Raw genomic sequence first — 24,077 nt, forward strand, 5'->3', positions numbered from 1 at the left:
TGCACCATATGGACAGAAAGTGTAAGGCTTTTATGGCATGTTAGTATTTCTGATAACGGTTTCACCAATCTTCTGCCACAATTTTATAATTATTTGCCTAACTTTAGCTCTATTTCTCATTCTAGTTACTCCTCAGGTACCAACTATTAACCTAAACCCATTGTGCAGTTAAAGGCTTATAGGGGTTTCTGTTTCTGCTCCACAAATACATGTATAGATATTAAACAATTAAAGCTAGTGTAAGGCATAGTACCCTTTTTATTCCAGTTCCAGTTCTAGAACTGGAACTGGAGCAATAATTTTGCTTTTCTTAAGACTAGAACTAGAACTATACTTTTACTTTCTTCAAGACTGGAACTAGAACTATAAAGAAATTTTATCAAGTACTGGAACTAATACTGGAATTGGTCATAACCATACAGCTTTTGCCAATGAGATTTTATGTTCTTATAAGACCAGAATTTATCTGCAGGCAAAAGCACTTAATGTAGTATATAACTTCATAAAAGATGTATGTATTACAACCATGAATACATCAATGTGCTAAAAACTGCTTGAAACAACTGATTAGCTATACTATTAGAACGGAATGCAAAATGCTGGCTCATTCACATGTTATGTCTGGTTCAGTGTTTGATAATTACATGTAGCTACAAGTCTTTTAGTACCACCCTATAGAGTGTTAGGGTTATAGTTGTTAGTGTAATAATGCTGATAACTACTATACAGTATTGGCTACATACTATACAGTATTAGCTACATACTATACAGTATTAGCTACATATATGAAACAAGTAAACCTGTAGCATATTAGCTTATATAACTTAATAGTGAGTCTCCGTATTTCATTATGGGCTTTTGGTAATACTTAAGTTAAAATAAGTGTTGTTCTAGAATATCAAGTAAATGTCATGGCTCCTGAACTGGAACTAGAACTGTAATTCTAAAAATTATGGTTCCAGAACTGGAACTAGAACCGTAATTCTAAAGATTATGGTTCCAGAACTGGAACTATAACTGTAATTCTAAAGGTTATGGTTCCAGAACTAGAACTAGAACTGTAATTTTAAAGATTATGGTTCCAAAACTGGAACTATAGAACTGTAATAACTAGCTGATACTGGAACAACACTAGTGCAAATCTTGGTTATAAGTAAGATAAGCTTCATTCAGTGGGCTTCGTTACTTCGTTGTGGCTAGGCGTTACTCAGGGATAACCAACGAGATTAGTAATTTCGTTACTTGTAGTAATAATATTACGTAATATTAAACTCGTTACAGTAACTATATTACTTAGGTAACGCGTTACATTTGTAAGTAAAGTAACTTGAGTTATATTAATGGAGGTTAATAGCTTAACTGTGGTTAGCACAAAAAGAATCACGCATGCCTCCAGCCAGTTACGCACGTGATGCAGAAGGCGCCATTTGTTGGCTCGTGTGATCGAACTTCAACTCGTCGTGCGTAAAAGTGCGAGACGGAGAGCAATGATACTTCATCTCTACCTCAAACGGAATGATATCGTGATGAATAATAGGGTATCAACTTCTACTTTTACCCCGCGAACCACAGTGATAACCGTCAGAATGTGACCAGGAAGATTCTCAAGAAAGTTTTCGGCACTAGTTTGATCAATAGTGCTCTAGCCGCGGTGGCACACACAGATCACAACTGATTGTATCGGTAGATGCTCCAGTATTGTCTCGCCGAGTGAGTTATCACCTACCACCGGAAGTCCCCACTAACCAGTCATCGATTTTATACTCATTCTCCTCCCTTCACACAGGAAGGGAGTGAAATATAGTACATCCTGGAGGTAGGCGTAGAGGGTACCTGGCCTTTTTAGGGTAAGGTTGCTGGAATTTTCTTTTGAAAGGAATTTACGGATTGGTTGACCGCAAATTAAGCTGGTTGGATCCCACATTTTAAAGTATAGCCCCTAGGAGGGAGGGAAAAGGGGAATGATAGCTAGGCCTGGTTCAGTTGGGGACAGGTGGATTGGCAGCTACATCAGTAGCACTCAAACATCAGCTACTTCGGTAGCTAGCACTCACATCAGCTACGTCGGTAGCACTCACATCAGCTACGTCGGTAGCACTCACATCAGCTACGTCGGTAGCACTCACATCAGCTACGTCGGTAGCACTCAAACATCAGCTACTTCAGTAGCACTCACATCAGCTACATCAGTAGCACTCAAACATTAGGTACGTCGGTAGTACTCAAACATCAGCTACGTCGGTAGCACTCACATCAGCTACATCGGTAACACTCAAACATCAGCTACGTCGGTAGCACTCAAACATCAGCTACGTCAGTAGCACTCAAACATCAGCTACGTCGGTAGCACTCAAACACCAGCTACGTCGGTAGCACTCAAACATCAGCTACTTCAGTAGCACTCAAACATCAGCTACGTTGGCAACACTCAAACATCAGCTACGTCAGTCGCACTCACATCAGCTACGTTGGTAGCACTCAAACATCAGCTACACTAATTGGTAGTAGCACTCAAACATCAGCTACATTGGCAGCACTCACACATGAGCTACATCAGTAGGACTCTCACATGAGCTATGTCAATAGTACTCGAACATGAGCTACATCAGTAGTACTCAAACCTGAGCTACATCAGTAGCACTCAATATGTCATTAACACCTAGACTTGAGCTGTCAGTAGCATTCAATTTGTTATTAACACCCAGACACGATCTGTCAGTAGCACTCAGACATGAACTATGTCGGTAGCACTCAAATGAGGTAAGTTGGTACTCAAACATCAGCTACATCTCACAATGTGAGCCATGTTGGTAGCACTCACACATGAGCTACAACGGTAGCACTCAAACATGAGCTACAATGGTAGCACTCAAACATGAGCTACAACGGTAGCACTCAAACATGAGCTACACTGGTAGCACTCAGTCAAACACTAGCTATGTTGCAAACATGAGCTATGTCAGTAGCAGTCAAACATGAGCTATGTCAATAGTACTCGAACATGAGCTACATCAGTAGTACTCAAACCTGAGCTACGTCGGTAGCACTCAAACATCAGCTACTTCAGTAGCACTCAAACATCAGCTACGTTGGCAGCACTCAAACATCAGCTACGTCAGTCGCACTCACATCAGCTACGTTGGTAGCACTCAAACATCAGCTACACTAATTGGTAGTAGCACTCAAACATCAGCTACATTGGCAGCACTCACACATGAGCTACATCAGTAGGACTCTCACATGAGCTATGTCAATAGTACTTGAACATGAGCTACATCAGTAGTACTCAAACCTGAGCTACATCAGTAGCACTCAATATGTCATTAACACCTAGACTTGAGCTGTCAGTAGCATTCAATTTGTTATTAACACCCAGACACGATCTGTCAGTAGCACTCAGACATGAACTATGTCGGTAGCGCTCAAATGAGGTAAGTTGGTACTCAAACATCAGCTACATCTCACAATGTGAGTCATGTTGGTAGCACTCACACATGAGCTACAACGGTAGCACTCAAACATGAGCTACAATGGTAGCACTCAAACATGAGCTACAACGGTAGCACTCAAACATGAGCTACACTGGTAGCACTCAGTCAAACACTAGCTATGTTGCAAACATGAGCTATGTCAGTAGCAGTCAAACATGAGCTATGTCAATAGTACTCGAACATGAGCTACATCAGTAGTACTCAAACCTGAGCTACATCAGTAGCACTCAATATGTCATTAACACCTAGACTTGAGCTGTCAGTAGCATTCAATTTGTTATTAACACCCAGACACGATCTGTCAGTAGCACTCAGACATGAACTATGTCGGTAGCGCTCAAATGAGGTAAGTTGGTACTCAAACATCAGCTACATCTCACAATGTGAGCCATGTTGGTAGCACTCACACATGAGCTACAACGGTAGCACTCAAACATGAGCTACAACGGTAGCACTCAAACATGAGCTACAACGGTAGCACTCAAACATGAGCTACACTGGTAGCACTCAGTCAAACACTAGCTATGTTGCAAACATGAGCTATGTCAGTAGCAGTCAAACACGAGCTACATCGGTAGTACCCAAACCTGAGTTACATCAGCAGCACTCAATATGTCAGTAACACCCAGTCATGAACTACATCACTAGTAGCCAGACACGTATAGCACCCAGAGATGAGCTACATTGGTAGCACTCTAGTGAGGTAAGTTGCTACTGAAACATGAGCTACATCTCACAGTATGAGCTATGTCAGTAGCACTTAAACATGTGCTATGTCAGTAGCACTCAAACTGAACTACTATACATCAGTAGCACTCAGACATAAGCTACATTGGTAATACCCAGACAGGAGCTACGTCGGTAGCACCCATACATGAGCTACATCGGTAGCACTCAAATGTGGTAAGTTAAAAGCATTTACACATGAGCTATGTTGGTAGCACTCAAACATGAGTCACAACTGTAGAAAAATACATTGGTAGCAGTCACATATGAACTACATTGGTAGCACTCAAACGTGAGGTATGTCGGTAATAACCTGAGTGACATCGGTAGCACTCAATATGTCAGTAACACCCAGACATGAGCTGTCAGTAGCACCCAGACATGAGGTACATCAGTAGCTGTAGCCAGACATGAGCTATGTTGGTAGCGCTCAAGTTGGTACTCAAACAGGAGCTACATCTCACAACATGAGCCATGTCGGTAGCACTCACACAGCATAAGCTACACCGGTAGCACTCAAACATGAGCTACATTGGTAGCACTCACACATAAGCTATGTCAGCAGCACCGAAACATGAGTTACGACGGTATAGCACTCAAACGAGCTATGTCAGCAGTTCTCAAACATGATCATGAGCTACATTGGTAGTACCCAAATCTGAGTTACATCGGTAGCACTCAATATGTTGGTAACACCCAGAATGAGCTGTCAGTTGCACTCAGACATGAGCTACATCACTAGTAGCCAGACATGAGCAGCTATAACACCCAGAAATGAGCTATGTTGCTAGCACCCAAATGAGGTAAGTTGGTACTCAAACATGAGTCTACATCTCACAATACGAGCTATGTCGGTAGCACGTAAACACGAACTACTATACGTCGGTAGCACTCAGGCATGAGCTACATTGGTAGTGCCCAGACATGAGCTACATCGGTAGCACCCATAATTAATGTGGTAAGTTAAAAGCTTTCACACATGAGCTATGTCGGTAGCACTCAAACATGAGTTACAACAGTAGAACTTCACCATAAACATATTGGTAGCACTCAAGCATGAACTACATCAGTAGCACTCAAAACATGAGCTACATTGCAAACACTCAAGAGTGAGTAGCACTCAATTATGAGCTACATCAGTAGCACTCAAAAGAGGTACGCTGGTAGCATTCAAACACGAGCTATGTCAGTAGCAAGCAAACATGAGCTACAAACATCAGTAGCACTCAGTATCAGACATGAGCTATCTTGGTAGCACATAAACACAAGCAGTCAGTAGTACTCAAACATTAGCTATATCAATAGCACTCAGACAGGAGCTATGTCAGTAGCACTCAAAAGAGGTAATTATACAAGTCGGTAACACGGGCTACTAAACTCAGACATGAGCTATGTTGGTAGCACTCAAACACAAACATGAGCTACATCAGCAGTACTCAAACATGAGCTACATCAGTAGCATGCAAACATGAGCTACAAACATCAGTAGCACTCAATTTCAGACATAAGCTATGTTTGGTAACACTCAAACATGAGCTATATTAGTAGCACTCGTACCTGAGCTACTTGGTACATAGCACTCAAAAGAGGTAAGCTGGTAACATGAGCTACATCAGTAGCACTCAGACATGAGCTGTGTTGGTAGCACTCAAACATGATCTACGTCCATGTAACACTCAAACATGGGCTATGTCAGTAACACTCAAACATGAGCTATATCATTAGCATTATGTGGACATGATCATGAGCCACGTTGGTAGTACTCAAACATGCTTACATGAGCTACATCGCTGATGCTCAAACAGAAACTACATTGGTAACACTCAGACATGAGCTATATTGATAGTACCCAGACAGGAGCTCCCAGACATGAGCTATGTAAGTCTGTAGCACTCAAATGAGGTAAGCTGGTAGCACTCAAACGCGAGCTGCACCAGACATGAACTACATTAGTTGCAGCCATACATGAGCTATGTCAGTAGAACTCGGATGAGGTAAGTTGGCAGCTCTCAAACACGAGTGACGTCAGTAGCAATCACTCATGAGCTACGCCAGTAACACTCAAACGTGAGCTATGTCGATAGCACTCAACCATGAGCTACACCAGTAAACGTGGGCTACATCCATAGTACTCAAACACGGGCTACATTGGTAGCTCTCAAACATGAATGATGCAACATCAATTCTAGTAAAATCAATGTGATAACTATGTTGGTATCACAGTACAATCATGCATACATCAGCTACCTGACTATCAATCACAGTGAACGTGACCTCTTGTCATCACACATTTACACGACAGCTACACTGCATGCATCAGCTGTAGTTGCTACGTCAACAACACTGTACAGTCATTATATTGCTAGCTTCTGACTACATCAGTGGTAAAATAAAAAAATAAAAATAAAAAATGAAAAAATGGGACAGCCATAGTACTGCTATACATTATTACCATGCACTGTAGCAACAGCCACACATCAGCTATATTGTTACATAGGAACATGTCACAGCGGAGGTGGTAGAAACTTCAGCAGGGCAGCTACATATCAGCTATATCATCACCTGACTGCATCATGATCAGGACAGCTACACCAGTAGCACTGTACAGTCTATACTGTTAGCATCAGACTATATCAATTACAATGGAGGTAGCAGAAATATCACCAGTGTAACCACACCTGCTCACTACATCAATTGCAGCTTCAGTGGACACGACAGCTACATCAGTAGCACTGTGCAGTCACATATATCAGGTATATTGTTACATCTGACTGCATCAATTGTAGTAGATGTGACATCTGGCTTTGTCATGATCCTACATCCACACATCAGATAGACTGCTACGAATAATGTACAGCAGAAGTGTCAGGAATTTCAACTGCATACTGAAAACACCTGACGCATTAGTTGCACACGTAACAGCCATGCCAGGATAGATAATCCTGACCACATCACGATTGCGGCTACACATTAGTTGCGTTATTTGTACCTGCACCATCGACAGATCTTACAGATAGTAACAGCACAGGGCAGCTATGAGCTTTCTCACCTGACTGCATCACTATCACTCAGTATCAGTCACAGTGAGTGAGACAACTATGTCAGTAATGCAGTACAGTGGCCATAGCAATCGCATGAGGTTGGGCTTTGGTCTCTGCAAAATCTTACATACTTAGCATGTCCAACCATGTGCTCTAAAGACTCCTCTTCACCCACACTGATCATAAAGGCCTAGTTCCTGCATCAGCTATAACGATAGCACCTGACAGTGTCATTTGCAGTATATTTGACAGTTATACAGTGGTATAGCACAGTTCACTACAGATATGTATCAGCTATACATGACAACATCGATGGCAGTAAACAAAATGGCTACTCAGTTGCCTATACAGTAGCATATCAGTTACTGCACTTAACTGAATGACAGGACGGCTACATTTGTAGCATGGTACAGTCACACATCAGCCAATCACTACCACTAAATGGCAGGACTTGTAGCAGCTGTGGCCACAGTTTAAGCACGCTTCAGCTACACCGAGAGCATATGACTATACCTGCTAAGTGACCAGCACAGTGTAGTCAGTCATCAACTTGAGCGTTAGCACCAGACTATATTATTTGCTGTAGCTAGACGTGGCAGCGATGTTCAGTAACACATGTACAGTACACACATATCAGCTAAATCAATAACCAATAATCAAGATGACCAGCTGCGACTAGTACAGCTCACTTGCTGGGAACACCTTGACTAGAACTCCTAGCAATCAAAAAAAAGAAAAACAAACAAAAAACAGACTAGAATATTCTATATCCAGCTAGTCAGGATGTGACAGATAAGCAGCACACTATAACAGCTATGGTGACCACTGAACAAAGCAACCGAGTGAGTCTAGATCTAGTAGCACTACTTCAGGCAACAAGACAAAGTTGCACTAAGGTATTTGATCACTACCACATGCCAGCGGTATCATGCACTAGTTTATTGAAATCACACCAGGCATGGTTAACACACATACTTACACTATAAACAGAGATGTGAGATCGCCCTAAGCAGTATCAGATTAGTGATACATAGACACATCAGACTGGGCTGTGCCTCAATTCTCCGGATACGGGGAACACGTCATTTATGATTGTGTCAAGAGTACACAAATAGGTGAGCCAATATTACTCACTATGACTGCACTGCGAGCTGGGGACAGAGCGCAACTGCACATCACCTAGGTCATCCCATGACTACAGTGCAAAAAATCCAACAGGCCATGCAGCCACTAAAACGCACTTGCATACACACGTACATTATAGATTAATAACAAGCTATAGCTACGGATACTGATACTGTCAACTTGGCACCACGCTGGTGACACACCAATAGCAAGCAGTCTTAGCATAAGTCATAACTATGACCATAAAACTTCAATCAAACAAAGGCTGTAGTGTCACGCAGCTAAGTATCGATGAAGCTGGGGTAGTCTGCTGACAGCGGATTGCTCGCCAGACCAGGGCATGGCACTGATACAACATCACTCACTTAAGGTTTTGAAATATATTCCTTTCTATACCGGCCAGTATCAACAACCAATAGCAATTTGCAGCTCCTAAACTGTGCTGCTGGCACGGTTTACAGAGGTGGCCAGGTAGCCATGAATAGGCAGACACACGTGCTAACCCTATGGCGCTAACGCTTAACAGTGCCTATCAAAGGTGACAAGACCTCATCTGGGCGATAGGAAAACCAAGCTCAAACAAGATGATCATTTTTGACAAGGTTTAAACTACTCCAACTAGCCACTTAGAACCCCCTGCTACCCCATTATGAGCTTTCTTTGGGCTATGGAACTCTCGTCCAGATAGGCTCGAGTTAGCTGCAGGGGCCAAAAATCCTACATCGAGCCATACAGATTACAACAAAGGCTCGAAAACGCAATAGCAGCTACGTGCTTGTCACCGACCTGCGTTGAGAGGGGATCACGTGCACCTGATTAAACAACCTGACCACCTGCCAAAAATATAGTTAATAGCGATACTACCAGCATCTACTAAATGCAATTCGATGAATACTTAATACCACCAGCAACCACAATGCGTGATTCGACAAATATGTGCTAACCCGTTTTTATAGCGTATTTCGTTATATTACTTAGTTACCACAAAAGTAATAATATTATGTAACGCGTTACTCCCAACACTGCTGCCTGATGCCTTCAGACAAGTGTAACTCGATAAAGGCTAAGGGCTTGATTTTTCACTGTTCAACGTTGTTTCAGCCCGAGAGGTGCCTTTTGGCATACCACAGTATGTACAATGCATTCTTCTTGGACTTACTAGTGTCCTCCTTTGTGTCCCATTCATCTTTGCTAACAGCGAAAAGCCGTCGATTTGGTGGTAGCATGTGATAGCTTCCTTTCATAACGAAAATTGCCCGTATTTTCGTAGTGGCTACTTTGATTGCAGAAGTGTTTTTAAAACAGTTTTTGGTTTGTATTGCTGTATAATGGGTTGAACATAGCCAACAACGAAGCATAATATATGGATACTTCACTTTTCAGACCATAATTTATATGACTGGAGCACACGGCACAAACCCCTTCTTTCAGTATGTGTGGGTTGCAGAGATGCTTTTCGAACAGCTCTCGATTCGTACTGCTGTGTAACGGGTTGAACATAGCTGACAACGAAGCGTAATGGATACTTCACTTTTCAGACAATATAGCTGGGGTGCACGGCGCCATTTCAAATGCAGTATGCATCACCAATCATAATAATATTATTTACAAAAAAAAATTAACAAGTTCTTCAAAAAAAAATTGGAATTTTTAGCTAGAGTGGGGACCATAGCACATCGATAAAAAGTGCTGAAACAAGCTGGAGTAGTGCACGATATTAAATCACAGTAAAATGTTATATCCCTACTGTGCATTTCCATTATGGTATCTTGAAGCACAGTAGGGATATAATACTTCTTATTGTTTTACTGTGATTTAATATCGTGCACTACTCCAGCTTGTTTCAGCACTTTTTATCGATCAAGGGGTAGTCACTTCCATACCGCCAATTGATGCGCTCGCGACCGGGATCAAAAAGTTTGATCGACAAAATTTGCCTTGATCACTTGATTTCATCTATTTAAGAGCCTTGATTCTTGATCGTCAACCGTAAAACTTAGTAAATTCTCGTGTTTCCCAAAGTTAGCTTTCCAAAGGTGCTTGATTGCCACTTTTGCGAAAGCCTTGATCGCTTGATTCAGTGCAAAAATACCCCTTGATCGCTTGATTAAATCTTGATCCCGGTCGCAAGCGCATCAATTGATGGTATGGAGGTGACTACCCCTTGTCGATGTGCTATGGTCCCTACTCTAGTAATAAATTCCAAAGTTTTTGAAATACTTGTCATATATAAATATTCATTATGAACTCATCACTGTGTACCGTTACATAGATAGAAGCTGTGTGTGCCTCTAATATGCAAGACAAGACTTGAGCCAGTTAGTGGTTGAAAAGCAATGTTGAAAAGGATACGTACATGTGGGGGCAAATTTTATGTCAGTGAGTGTTGTCCAGTTCAGTAACAGTAACCCAGTATGGATACACCCACTGTGAACGTTACACCTATGGATCACGTCAGGGTCACCAAATATGGCAAGGATGCCATATGGGCGAGCGGTTGCTCGCGAAGGAGCGTGTTCGGTTGGACCACCACTTGAGCGCAACTTGAGCACTACTAATAAAAGTACAGCTGTACAACATATTTATACACAAATAGGAAAATGACCTAATTATAAGGTGCTGTGTGTGCATGAGTTCATGTAGCTACAAGGTGAGTCAGCTCTGAGGTAGTTGCCAGTGTAGTGAGCTGGTTGCTGATGCAACTGCTGTGTCAGGGTCGATAGGTCAGTGAACTGCTGAGTGAGCTGGGTCAATCACTGGCTGCTACACACCCATTCTAGACGACCTGTTTACAAATAATTTAATGTGGGCCACACCCTGTGATCTAACACCAATCACTCTCTACGCCCATGGCAACTTCCAGATATAGCTATTGCAGCTACAGCTACTGGATTATAGTCAACTTGATTATAGTGGATTAAGATAAGAAGCATAACTAACCTTCAATCGGTGGGGTCTATTCTACGGAACGGAACGGAACGGAATGATGGACTAAACTGCGGAACGGAATGCTTTCTCAGATTGAAGCTTGCAGCTTACCATTGCTGTACAAGTTATCAGTGGCACTTCCAGCAGGTAATCAAACGTACCCCAAGAAAGATAAAACGAATTTAAGGATCGATTGTGGGTTCTTGTTGGTTGTCATTAGTAACGAAGTACTAATTGTGGGAATAGCTGACTCAGTGTGTTCATCTTCGGATATATCAAGTTGTGAACTTAATGCATGACTTGTTTTTACTAGTATGTGAGTTATTTTTACTTACTTTGACTTTAGAATATACAGTCTGAGGCCCAGCCTTTCTAATCGGCATAAATCAGTATGTGTATAGCTACACTACAAAGGAAACAAGTATGGTGACAAGCTCAGTCTAAGCAGAATCTAAAGGAATTTTGTGCGGTGTGTGAAGAGCAAACATTCAGTTACCTCAAGGAGGCTATATTGTGTGAACATCAATGATTCATTAACAGAGTAGTGGACTATTGCCAGATATCTCAGCCTGAGTACTGAGTTGAATTATGGATGGGGTCTATTTTACAGAATGGAGTGTTTTCTGAATCAACTTTCAGCTTGGCTAGCTGCTATCATTGCTGAAATTGCATTTTATCAGTGGAACCTCCAGGAAAATAGAATAGGATAATTATAAAACATTAATTAAATGATTGTTCTACTACCTGATAAATTAAGCAGGTCTCTTCAATTCATTTATTACATGACCAAGGCAAGTTTTGTTACTACAATGCAGTAGCCAATTGGATGTCAGTTGTTTCTGCTTATCTTGACAAGATAAATAGTTTAGAAGACCACTCAATTTCTTCAGTTTCAGATGATTATATCCACAGAGAAATTAACTAGAAAGTTACTGGTGACATGAAAAGGCTAGGTGATCATGACTTTATTCAGTCTAATAAACAGAATATATGGTTGATTGAGTGAGGTATCACTTTCAGAATGTTCAGACAACCAGTGATGAGATGCATAGATTCATCGAATTTTTGTTGCGGTTGGAGACATTAAATATCCAAAAACAAACTGACTGTATAATATTAATTCATTTTCTTTATATTTTCTCAATTTTGAGCCTGTATACAAATAATTGAATTTTCCTAGTCAATAGAAATCCTAGAATAAGATGGGAGAGAAACTTATCTTTGTTTACCTATACTGTACAACCAAGAGTTCATAATATTTGTATGGGGGAGAGTGTCTAACTCTCAGTATGGCCTGTACAAACACCCTGTGTAAAGTTCACCTTTCATCAAGTCAACACCTTTACTGGGGGATAGAAAACTGTTGATTAGTGTTGCTGAAGGTAAAGCCTTTGTTCTGAAATAAGGCCAAGGTGTTACTTTAAGCAGGGTGTTTGGTGAATGCATTCAAGTTAGACACTCTCCACCTTATTATGAACTCTTGGTACAATTTCAAAGGAAAATGAAGAAAACATACAGATAAATCAATAAAATCACCACAATAAGGTGAATTACAGACTAGTGAGATCTTGGTTAATTAACGACAGTGGTTGGAGATTAAAAGTGTGGTAACTTCTTGCTCTTGAATATGTTGCAAAGTGGAAGTACAAATCAAAATGGGATATCAATTTCATTATGAAAAATTTGTATACATAAATAATCTAACATTACTATTTCATTTGTCCTCCACTTAAATATGCTACAACAATACTAGTGTCAGTACATTGGCAGTGAGTCTACCTTGAAATCTTAACTCTAGAGTAGATCCAACACAGGACAGCCCGCACTGTAACAAATACATGTGATCCCACTGTAATTTCATGGACCAGCTGGACTGGGAATCACTTGAAAATAGACGAAAAAATTTAACCTGTTTTGTTTGAAGTGAAGCATGTGAAATGTTACACTTAAGAAATCCTAGGATTCTTAGGTGGTATGTAATTAATGTGAGTGTTCCATTTCAGGTCTGACTAGATACATTGAAATTACACACACATCCTGGTCCAAATCATGTTTGCCTGGTGGCTACGGGCATGGTTTCACATGCAGCTTATAATTGAGATTTGGCTGATCTTGGAGTTTTGGCATTTACCCTGATTCAAGGCTAGCAGTCAGACACATCCTTGAATTGTGCAACAGATAAAATCAGCTCACTATTGAATACGGCATTAGTCCACTGCACCACCTGTTAATATACAAATAACTCCATGCATACACTTCAGTGATGTTTGCAGAATATACCCTCCTTGCGGTCTGCCAAAATATTTGCTCCTCACACACTGCACAAAATTCTTCAAGTTTCAATTCAGCTGGCTCTTTCCTGTTACCAGTATCTTCCTGCTTGCTTTATTTGTACACTGACTTATGACTTGAAAGGCCAGCCCAGACTGTTTTCTAAAGTCTAAATAAGAAAAACAGCTCACATAAAGTTCCCTTCTATAGATGAACCATGGATGAACATCACTGATACAGCTCATCCCACAATTAATACTTCGTTACTAATGACAACCAACAAAAACCCACAATCGATCCGTTAATTCTTTATATCTTATGTTTAATCACCCACTGGAGGTGCCACTGCTAACTTATAAGGGCAGTTTCAGCAATGGTAAGTTGCAAGCTTCAATTTGAGAAAGTGTTCCGTTCCGTGGTTTAGTCCATCATTTCGTTCCGTTCCGTAGAATAGACCCCACCCCTTCAATCTTGCATAACACGATTGTGACAGACTGGCAATTCCTCGATCACGGATCATAAATTTCTTCCTTCGGCGTCTCCAAAATTTACTTTTCCTGGCTGACCCTAGTCTCGCGTGGCCAGACCGCTTTATCTCCGTCACGGCGCTTATCGATTAGAGATTATAAGCGCCTACTCCGAAAATAGTCTCGCGTGGCCAGACCGCTTTATCTCCGTCACGGCGCTTATTGATTAGAGATTATAAGCGCCTACTCCGAAAAAGGGTCTGGTCCAGAATCAATACGTAAACTTGTTTTCACACCCCAAGCTAGAGCTCGGGGTGTTTAATTAACCTTCGTCATAAAACGTATACTTCCTTTTAACTTTCAAGCCATGTACGCACTGGAAATGCCATGAACGATTGCCGGTAGCTAACGGTGATGAGAGCCACTGGGGCTGGTTTTCTAAGGTTGAAAAGGACACGGGTTGATTCTTTGTTCAGTTCTCCTTTCGCCTTTTCGTTTTCACAAGGAATCGTTCTGTGACCTTTTCAACCGTAGAAAAACAGCCTCAGTGTCTCTCATCACTGCTACCGGAAATCGTTCATGGCATTTCCAGTGCGTACGTGGCTTGAAAGTTAAAAGGAAGTATACATTTTATGACGAAGGTTAATTAAACACCCCGAGCTCTAGCTTGGGGTGTGAAAACAAGTTTACGTATTGATTCTGGACCAGACCCTTTTTGGGAGTAGGCGCTTATAATCTCTAATTGATAAGCGCCGTGACGGAGAAAAAGAGGTCTGGCCACGCGAGACTAGGCTGACCCCACGTACGTGTGATAGTGATTCGCACCGTGGATTACTTCGATTACAGTGCATACCTGCGGGATAGTGTTTCTGATTCCTTGAATTAGAGCTGAAAGCGTTGCAAATGCTTTACTTGATAGTCTCGTGGCGCCCGACCCTAAAAATAGAGATTTTCAACTAAATTAAATAACTAACATTCCATGCATTCATTAGTATGACAAATATTGTGCTATTTTTCAGGTTCATTTTAGTCCAAACCCCACCTCAATCGGTGGTTCCTATCGAAAGATATAAGTAAAAGAAGTTGACAGTTTGATGATTTTTGTGTACAGCATTTTCAATGCTTTTTATGTATATCACATGGCACCAAACACAATATTCAAAGTGTCATAAATCTAGATAGAAAACTATTAATAACATAAAATTTTCACCACGTATCTATTTTATGGACAACAGCATATGAGCTAGGTAAAACCTCTCAAGAGTGACCACTTCTTTGTAGACTGACCACTCAGAATATTACACGAATAAAGCAAGTGATTCACAAATAAAACTGTGTATATTGTGTAACACTAAGTATACACAGGTACCTAATACATTTTCAGGGATAGCTAGCTAGAAAAATCAGTAATACTATATAACATGGTAAGTAGTGACATCACAAGTCACAATCAACAAATACTTTGGAAACATGACAATCAGATAAAATATAAGACCAATATTATTTAAAAAATTGATTTGTTTGGACACTGTTCAGCTTTATTTGTCACATTGTAAGCACTAAGGATGATAATTATTATATAACACAATGACATCAGTATACTACAAAGAGAAATTATAAATAGTTTCTGACCAAAATTACAATCACTGAAGCTGCTATAAAATGGATCAAAACAGCAATAAATACACCAGAATATAACAACAGGTAAGTGTGAAGCCATGCAAGGCTGTTAACACGTGCCAGTCTCCACTTTTGAAAAAATTACGTCCAACCTTGAACCTTATATTGCAATTCCGCACAAGACAACAAACTGCTCACCTTCAAACTATACTTGCATCAATGCAGAGGGATGCCTTGAAGTCCCGGGTGATTGTAATGCTGGATTCTGAACAGTGCTAGTTGGCGATTTACCTTTTAAAGAGCCATATTTTCGTCGTAATCCAACTTCAATCGTCCTCCAATCAAAAAACACATGGCAGAATCGAAATCAGCGTATAGGGTTTGCCCAGGAACACTTTTTTCGTCCTCGTCAGCCATAGGTTCACGCAGAAACACTCGGAAACTTTGGCTATCACCGGTGCCGCATTTTTCCAATTAGAATTACGTATGCAATTATTTGTATGGGATCCCTATGGGGATTTTTATTTCTCAAACTTTGATTTGACATATTTCAATAAATACCGCATGGATTTTAATTCAGTAAAGTGCATTACGAAGTATGAAGTATTGACTACCATTAACTGGAACGGCAGCTTGTGAAACATTTATTGAAGGTGTGTAATTTAAGTAGCAAAAATATGTGCGAAAAATTGGTTGGTTGGAAATCGCTACTAAAAAGAGGGTCTGGTGAAACTGTGTACAAAAAATTTGAGCTCTAGAATGTTTATGAACATGAGAAACATGTCTTCTAGATGATGGCACATTTATAGGTACTAGATCTTGTCTTCGCGCATTACTTTCACATTTTACTGAGTCGGGTCCCAGTTTTGGTCTTTAGGCCCTTATTCGGTGATTATTAGTTTCTCATCCACCGCCCGCATCCTTCTTAAGCTACCGCATGGTAAGCCATTATTTACTCTGTGCATGCTCAGAAGAACACGTGATGCCAAACTCTTATAATTTTTTGTTGATGAACGCTACAATGCGCTATATATCGCCAGGAGAACTGTTGTTTTCCTTAGCAAATTGCTGCAGTGCCAGTTGCAATCGTGTTCTATCGACTTCGCTTTCAGTTGACTGTCGAAAAACAGTTGGCGATCACGAAAAGTAGAATCAGCTGGTGAAGGAAATGTTTGTAGTAAGAAAGAAAGACAATTTGGACAAGGTCTGTACATCAGTGAAAATAATGGCATAATGGTAATACCCTCCCGCCCGCATCATAATAATTAGAAAGGCTGGATGAGAAACTAATAATCACCAAATAGGGGCCTTACATCAATCTATCCAAGTGTGAACTATACTGGCCTTCTGGTGACACTTCTTTTCCTAACTTTCATCCTGCCATCAAGCGTATCAACCCCAAGAACAGTGGTTTGGAGCTTCTTGGATCTCCTATTTGGGGACCTCCACAGTTTTTCGATGCCTTTTTATCTGTTCAATTTGATAAAATAGTTGCAATTCAGGATAAATTGGTTGACCTCGAGGACCCTCAAGTAGAGTTGCATCTGCTTAGGAGCTGTCTTAGCGTTTGCAAGGTCACTCACCTTTTACGTTGTGTGCCATCTTCCTCTTTGGGTTCCTTTCCCTCACATTTTGACCTTAGGTTGAGAGAATGCCTTAGTAGAATCTTGTGTTGTGGAATTTCTGATAGTAGTTGGACACAAGCCACCTTGCCATTTAGGTTAGGAGGCCTGGGCCTACGTGAATCTGAGCGTTCTGCTGCTCCTGCATTTGTGGGGTCCTGTAATTCTTCCCGTATTTTAGTGTCGCGTTTAGTGGAAACTTTTGATGTTTTTATGCCATTTCCCGGGGAAGATTGTTCCCTCGCTTTCTTCGAAGGTATGTCTGTTTCTGTGTTGCAAAACTCCTCTCAAACTGACCTTCAAGCCATTTTAGATGATTCACTTTTTAAACAGCTTGCAAGCAGTTCCACCATTCGTGATCAAGCACATCTGCGTGCTTTATCACATTCTTCTGGCACCAGCAGTGGTTGGCTTAAAGCACTTCCACAGCCTGCTTTGGGTCTAGCTATTCCTCCTCACGATTTTACTATAGCTTTATGTTTGTGGCTTGGCATTCCTTTGTTCCCTTCTTTACCACTCTGTACTTGTCTATCTGTCATTGACCAGTTTGGTGATCATCTGCTGGGGTGCTCTCATGGTCCCTTGAGGATCCAGCGTCATAATGCTTTAGTGTCTGTTGTACACCATGCCTTGCTCCAAGATCACCCTGGTGTTCTTAGGGAGCAAGGCATTCCATCTGACCGATCTCGTCCTGGCGACATATACCACCCTGACTTTCATCTTGGTCGACCTGCCTATTTTGATTTCTTCGTCAGGAGTACCGCTCAGTCTGCTGTCATATCTTCTGCTTCTTCTCAGGCTGGGGTGGCTGCTGCTGTTGGTGAGATAGCTAAGGACAACCAATACCAGGACATTGTAAATGATAATGGAGGAGATTTTATCCCTCTTGTATGTGAGACCTTTGGTGTTTGGTCACCATATGCCCTATCAATTTTAGGATCCATAGCTGACAGAACAACTGTTAGAAACGGTTTACCTAGAAAGTTTGCTAGGCGCCAACTTCTCCAGCAACTGTCTGTGACTTTGTGGAGGTACAATGCAAAAATGATACTCCGCCAGTATTCGCTTACTGCTGAGGACGAATTTCCTGACTTTGACATTGGTTAAGTTAAGTACGTATAGGTAGTAATAAGTATATAGTTAGGTAATAAGTAGTAGTATGTTGTAGTTTTCAGAATGTTTATTGGATGACGTTTAAGTGTTACGTTAGTGTACTGATTACGTCACAACATCCATTCAACCAGATCCGCTTACAGCATTACCAAACTAATAGTGCTACTTTATTTATTCAACGTTATAACGAACCCAACAGAATTGTATGGCCGTTTTTCTCAACGATTTTAAGCGGCAAGGTCACCGGATGTAATTAACCGTAAGCCGCAAATCTTTTGAAATGTACGCATTACATAATCAATTTGAAATGGAGCGATCTGATTGGAGCTTCCAACATTCCGGCAGCGCCAAACTTTTTGTACACAGTTTCACCAGACCCTCTTTTTAGGGTCGGGCGCCGCGAGACTATTTACTTGATAAAGCCGAGGGACTCTGTAAAGCAGTAGTCTGGCGGCGCCCGCCCCTTCGCATAGAGTAAGGGTCTGGTATGCTTAGTATAGTCATAGATAATGTATGCGTTCCTACTGGATTGGAAACGCCAGTTAAATTATTTTCCTATCCTAGTTACGGCATAGATAGTATATTACTTAAAAGACCGGGATTGGAAACGGAGTTCGCGCGTTGAAACACTCCGTGTTACCGGAAGTGTGGAGGTCAAGCTTCAGGAAGGACCGAATACACGGCTATTTTATGTGTTGGCGAAGGGTTTCTTTACTTAGCCTTAGGTGCACAATTTCATTGGGAAGCCAGTCAATTCAAGTACATATGGGAAACTAGCCGCGCTACACAACCAATGACTGAACATTTTGTCACCAACTGTGCGTTCTAATAGAATAGCGTGTGTTGTATTAGAGTCACTTCATCACACCTCTGACTAAACGAACGGTCTCGATGACTGTTTCGGAAAATCGGTCCTAGTCAATTCATGCACTACCCATATTAACAATAATATAGTTTATCACACAGGCACACACTTCCCACAAGGGGAGTCATAACAATCTAATTATGGAGAAAACATTTTCTTCTGACAACTGCAGTTGCTATCCAAGTCTTTACTGGACATCTTAGTCCATCTCCATTAAGTACACACCACAGAATCAATAAGATGATGATGACTTAACGTTACATCCTTTCCTTGCTGACACTTCTCCATGTACTTGCTGACACAAGCACAATCCTATACAGCATTAAAAGTAATACACAATTATCCACTAAATACAATAATGAGTTGATTAATAAATACACAAGAACACAACACGTACTTTGTATGGTATTAGTAGTGTACTACATCAGCATATAGCGTAAGGGACCGTATGTAAGTCATGCACCACAATAAGTCATGTGGTTCTCACTTGTACGTGATATGGGCCTTCAAATTACTTATATTTACAGATGGTGCCTAGTGTCTTCAGGTCCTGTTTGATGGGGTAAACATGTGATATCATGGCACTGTATAGTTTGGTTTCTTTTTGGCTTGTTATTATCAATTTTTGAAAACCATTGCACAAGGCTAGTTATGAGTGGCGATGTAAAAAGTGTGGACTTACAGTCCCTCACACTACTACATACTCAAACATAGTTGAAAATTAACCAGCCAAACTAACAACTAACTATTTACTGTACAACCAATGGAGCTAAAGCCTTTACCACCCAGACTGGGTCAGCACTACTTTACTTAATTTCTCTTGGTGCACAGCTTTATTTACCCAGGCTTTCGAAGGCCGGAACCCTTTTCACAGCTCAAGTTGCTTTTGTACAGTACAACTATACAACAAAAATATAAAACCAGTGATCAGTTTAGGCCATGACAAATTAATCTTATGTTTCAGGGATGCGGATGCGGTGGGTCAATGTTTTGGCAAACTCAAAAATAAAATATTGTGCAAGCAGTAACAGGTATAGTAGCCAAGGAGAAGGAAATGGAGCTCCGTCACTTTATTATGGAAGGACTTCAGCTTTTGCACCTGTCAAGATCAAGATACTCTAATAGAGCAGTCATATAACTTTATCAAAACCTGCCAGCTCACTACTAGAGGGCAAACAATCCGTGAAACACATGATTAATTTGGTATGGCCTTGGTATAGTAAATTACTGTGGACATGATAGTGCCACAAAATTTCAGAATGGCCAGACAAATGTACCAAATGATCAGCACTTCAACATTCGCAACAGTTTCACTATTCCTTACCCTTCTTATTTGTGCATATTTACAGCAGTAACGATGGTACACTAACCAAATAATCATTGTCACCTTCAAATTTACACCAGGTTGGTTACAATGAAATTTTGAACTAACACACTTAACACGATTAAAACTCTTTACCTCACATCCTTAGATATTGTGGCACCATTAAAACCGAACTTGTATTAGTATTAGTATTACAGGTAAAGAAGGCTCAAGGAGCCTGTAAAGCCTGTATCTAGAAGAATGACTCACATTTAGGGTCCATACACAAGGAAGCAAAGATTGTTGGCATGAAACCAATGGATGGTCTGTTGTTCTTAATCTACTACAGATACCAACTCAAAACATAGCCTAAGTGATGTATTTTATCACAGACAATCACCTTGGCGACTCAAAACGATCAAAAGATGCTTGTCTGGATAGTTTCACGCCCATTTGTGAAACAGGCAAAAATATACCACTGGCTAAAATTTGGCACAAGTCGCGAATTTGTTATTATTATTATTATTATTGGTAATACTGTGCAGACCTCTATTAGAGTATGGTGCACAGGTCACAACATACATACAAGTATACAAATTAAATAATTGCTAGTTTTTGTTTGAACTGATCAATATCATTGGAGTCAATCACATTTTGGGGTAGATCATTCCAGATTTTGATTGCCGAAGGGAAAAAGGAGTACATATAAGAATCAATCTGTGTCATTGGTTGCATAAATCTCATATTATGACCTCTGGTACTATGTACAGTGGATATGGATGTCAGTTACAATAACACCTCTAAACTCACAGTACAGTATCACTATTGAATAGCGCATCAATACAGCATAAATTCGTGACATAAAACACTTTAGAATTTTCGCTTGCTCTAGTGAAAGAGAGAGGAAGCAAAAATGGCGCATTTTTTCAAAACGCGAATATGCACTTTTTTCGTACAAAAACTGGACTAGCGTGTACAACATGTTATAATATGACTAACCACGTCGATAACTCTTCAGTTTTCAGATTCTCGAGTAACGTTTCAGCGTCCAAAGGTAATTATTTTTTCCCTAGCGCGGATAACAGGGATTGTTTCAAGAGTGCCTACGTCATAACTACAGTGTATATTGGGTCCGCGAAAACCGTTTCCAATCCAGGTGTTATAATATATCTATGGTTACGGTGCGCCAAACATTGGGAAATTTGTTGAGTGGCTGTTTGGCTTTCTCTTGCTTGTTTGAAGGCCGGTTCGAAGGCGTGGACATTCCTTTTACATTGTTTATTGTGTTGCGTTGTGTACTGAACAAGAACACAGCGTGTCTGTGGGCACTGGGAGAAATATTGTTTGCGACAGGTGACAATGGCAGGTACGCACCAGCTAATAATTCAACAGCAGTACTATTAGCCAACTTCTCGTCACCGCATTTACACAACCAAAGAAATGTGTGATAGAGCAGCTCATGTATTTTCGACCCCCATGAGTGTTCGGACGCGATATTTCCTAGAAGAACAATGAGAGCCGATCATTTATGGCACTATTATGAAGACCTATCACTATAACCTCCATGTATAAAATTTGAAAGGATTTAGTTATATCGTGTGGCTGCAGTGTCCTTCGAAAGCCACTGTCCAAAAAAATGGATGCTCGGACAAAGTAACGTTCGTTCGGACTCCTCCATCTCTACCCTTCCCATGCAACTTATATGCTATTGTGTGGTAGTGATTGGTAGAGTTATCCTTGAGCTATCCTGTGATATAAGCAGATTAGATATTTATCAGCTACAGTTGCAGCTATCGCCCTTTTTCGAGACGTGGTAACTTGACGAATCGTCGGACACAAAATTGCAATTATAATTCCGGACACAGCAACTTATTGCGATTACTTTGGCATTTTTTGAGTTTAAGTATAGTACTAGCTAAGAAACATTTGAAAACAGCTATTTAGGCACCTGTGTAGAGTGATTTTTTTATCAATTCGAGATGGAAATAGTAGCTACCTCATATAGCTACAATACATTAGTTCTAGAATAGCTACATAAAATTGCTCAAACTTAATAATTTTATATATTTGAACTTACTTGAGACAAGAGAGGTAAGAAATAAACTACAACAATACACAGGAGGTCACCACTGCTTTATAGCCTTAGTGAATGTTCTATTAGAGTATATTAAATGCTATATTAATTAAACTTCGTTAATTGCATCCATAGTATAATTTTATGCATATGCAGACTATCTAAAGGTGAATTAGTGCGAAAACCAGTTAAAAAACTGCGTTAAATTAATATACTCTAATAGAACAGTCACTAAGGCGATAAAGCAGTGGCGACCTTCTGTGCATTGTTGTGGCTTATTTCTTACCTCCCTTGTCTCAAGTAAGTTCAAATATATAAATCATTCTAAGTTTGAGCATTTTTATGTAGCTATTCTAGGCCTAATGTATTGTAGCTATATGAGGTAGCTACTATTTCCATCTCGAATTGATAAAAAATCACTCTACACAGGTGCCTAAATAGCTGTTTTCAAATGTTTCTTAGCTAGTACTATACTTAAACTCAAAAAATGCCAAAGTAATCGCAATAAGTTGCTGTGTCCGGAATTATAATTGCAATTTTGTGTCCGACGATTCGTCAAGTTACCACGTCTCGGAAAAAGGCGATAGCTGCAACTGTAGCTGATAAATATCTAATCTGCTTATATCACGGGATAGCTCTACCAATCACTACCACACAATAGCATATAAGTTGCATGGGAAGGGTAGAGATGGAGGAGTCCGAACGAACGTTACTTTGTCCGAGCATCCATTTTTTTGGACAGTGGCTTTCGAAGGTCACTGCAGCCACACGATATAACCAAATCGTTTCAAATTTTATACATGGAGGTTATAGTGATAGGTCTTCATAATAGTGCCATAAATGATCGGCTCTCATTGCTCTTCTAGGAAATATCGCGTCCGAAAACTCATGGGGGTCGAAAATACATGAGCTGCTCTACATTGAAATAAATTTTATGCTTCAGTACTGCTCAGCTTGAGCTAAACAATAGCACAAAGTAGTGCTTGTTTTCTGAAGTTTTATCGAGGCAGTGGAAATATACAGTGAAGCAGTGAATATCTAGCTAGCCTACTACACTCTACCTGCTACAAGTGGTGTAAACAACAGCAAAGAAACAATGTTACACTTTCTGTTTCTTCAGGAAATTTGCACAACCATTTTGAAACACCATATTTCACCTTTGAACCTGAATTTCTTACGCTGTTGTTTACTGCCCTCCAGCGTCCCTACCCAGTCCAGCCTCCAATTAGTGTAGGTGATAACTAACCCAGCTGTAAACAACAAACACTAATTTGCTGGTTACAAGAACAGCGAAATCTTCCACCTGTCGAGGCCATAAAGTTTACGCGCAGCGAAACGAGGATGGCCTATGACGTCAATACGTAAATAATACGGGCGTTTCCAATCCAGTAGGAACGCATACATTATCTATGGTATAGTGGAGTTGTACCG

At 40.5% G+C, this 24,077-nt stretch overlaps 1 long non-coding RNA gene across 1 annotated transcript; it reads right to left on the reverse strand.

Annotated features, from left to right (window-relative positions):
* Positions 1-19,322: 19,322 nt before the first annotated feature.
* On the reverse strand, positions 19,323-21,695 carry LOC136236506 (uncharacterized). The gene is made up of 2 exons (XR_010692148.1): positions 21,572-21,695; positions 19,323-19,581 (listed from the first exon to the last, which is right to left on the reverse strand). It is a non-coding gene; the product is annotated as an uncharacterized lncRNA (long non-coding RNA).
* Between the last annotated feature and the right edge of the window lie 2,382 nt (positions 21,696-24,077).

This window comes from Dysidea avara, chromosome 10 (genome assembly GCF_963678975.1).
Source record: "Dysidea avara chromosome 10, odDysAvar1.4, whole genome shotgun sequence".
NCBI classification, from domain to species: domain Eukaryota; kingdom Metazoa; phylum Porifera; class Demospongiae; order Dictyoceratida; family Dysideidae; genus Dysidea; species Dysidea avara.